The sequence below is a fragment of the Rhagoletis zephyria genome, unplaced genomic scaffold, assembly GCF_001687245.7.
Source record: "Rhagoletis zephyria isolate East Lansing unplaced genomic scaffold, Rhagoletis_zephyria_1.1 Rzeph_scaffold_01444, whole genome shotgun sequence".
Lineage (NCBI taxonomy): Eukaryota > Metazoa > Arthropoda > Insecta > Diptera > Tephritidae > Rhagoletis > Rhagoletis zephyria.
This window is the reverse complement of record NW_016158528.1, coordinates 4,265-6,396: the sequence shown is the minus strand read 5'-3', so window position 1 is coordinate 6,396 and position 2,132 is coordinate 4,265.

The window sequence follows — 2,132 nt, the reverse complement described above, 5'->3', positions numbered from 1 at the left end:
TAAAAATTTTTCGTCTGTCGTTTTCCAATAACGAAGTTTTGCGCTAAACCGGCTTTGGTGGTTGAAAAATTCATTGAAAATGTTTCATTTTTAGCGAAAGCTGTTTAAGAGTTTCCAGATGTGTTGCGAACTGAGCAGCGAGTTTTATTCTGCATCTATTGTTAATTCTCAATATCAGCAACAGAAATATTTTGTGTGAAGCAACACTCAATAAAATGTTGGTATATTTTCCCCTAGAGAATTGTTGTCTTTTAAATTCTGTCCAACATAGTCTTGTGACGTATAGCGGAAATTTTCAATTCATATACATAGCTGTGTTCGTATGGAATAGTAGTTTATGTCGGGAAGCTGGCTTTAGTATGATGCGGCATTCCCTTTATTCTTTAAACGACAAGGAATGTTTTTGATGCGACTTAATAAGAATATTGTCTTGCTAGTATCGAAACTATTTCTTGCACATTTATTTGCCAAAAGTTCTTCAACGGCTCGGCGCCAGTGAGTCTTTGGCAATCGTATGCTGCGAATGCCGCATTATACTAAAGCCAGCCTTTCGACATAAGCTGCTATTCCATACGAACACAGATATGTATGTACAAAAACTTTTTATGCGATAATCGAAAAAATTTCCGTTATACATATACATTTTTGCGGCATAGTTTTAATACATATCTTTTAAACTTAGAATATGGAGCAAAGTAAAAATAATAAATATTGACAAGAGCTGCTAAAAGTGATTGCAAATGTTTATTGACAGCGCAGATATGCATGTTAAGGAGTTGAGAAGAAGGAAACGGATAAGCAAGTGAATCAGTAAAAAGCGAAATGCTGAGGAGATACAAAAATAATAATATCAGAGCTGATGAGGAAATTGTGTGTTTGCTGATATACATAGGTGCATACATATATACATATGTATGTACATATGAATGTACATATATTACCACATAAGGAATTGTTATATTTGTGGACGAACAACGCTAAAAGCAACAAATTGTAGATGTGTACTCAGAGCATTGAAAGCAATAAAAGTACAAGTAATCATTGGGATTGAATTTACTAAAAATATAACATATAGAGACTGGATCTGTTAGCTTTGCAACTGAGCAACTCTAGAGCGGAAATTGGCAAGTGGGTGGTGGGTGCATTACGAATCCTTTAAGCACCAGCAAAAGCGATAAAAGTACTTAACTCTACGAAATCTGAAATAACAATAGTATTTTGTGACATAGGTAATAGGGAATATGACACCAAGATACATCATTGATATAAAATTCGTTATTTAATAGTGGGCTTGAGTGGATATTTTTGATGTTCCGCACGTATTTTACGCAGGTGTGAATGAAAGACTAGGGCAAGTCAAATGGAAACCAGTAAAGAGGTATAAGCAGGGTAGCCAACTCATTTTTGAGAATTCCCCGATTGCGACAGTGACATTCCCCGATTTTGCCCGAAATTTCGTAAAATTCCCCACCCGTAAATATCTCTCCTTATTTTCAAACAAAAAAATGTACATACATAAGTATTTCTGTTTATTTTATTTTTAAATGTAATTCATTTATGCATTCATAAACCAAACCAAACTTTTATAAAGTTAGTTGACAAATAAAGAATAAAACATGTACATATATTATTTACATAGATAGTAGAATTTTAGTCGCACCAAATTTTGACAAGTTTTCAAATTTTGTTATTTAATTTGAGTTATTTTTTTATAAAAATATTGCTCATTCTTTAAGAAAAACCGCACAAATTCAAGTATCAAACTTTTTGCAATACTTAAAAAAAAACCAACAAACTTTTGTAAAAATTTCGAGCTTTTTCCATCAGCTTTCGAGCTTTTTTTAAAGTTAGTTGACAAATAAAAAATAAAACATATACATGTAATATTTAAATACAATCGGAGAAACGTACTTTTTGCCGACAGTGGAGTTTTCGTAAAATTTGCGTATTCGGAAACGTTCAGAAAACAAATTCCATATTTGTTCATTTTTCGTATCCGAAAAATGTCATCATCTTATTTCAAAACAATAATTTAAAAATATTTGTTCCAACTGAGCATTTGAAAACATGTATACCCATTCGCCAGTAGCTGAGTGTGCAGAGAAGTGTGCTTTGTTAGCTTTCAGGAGGTC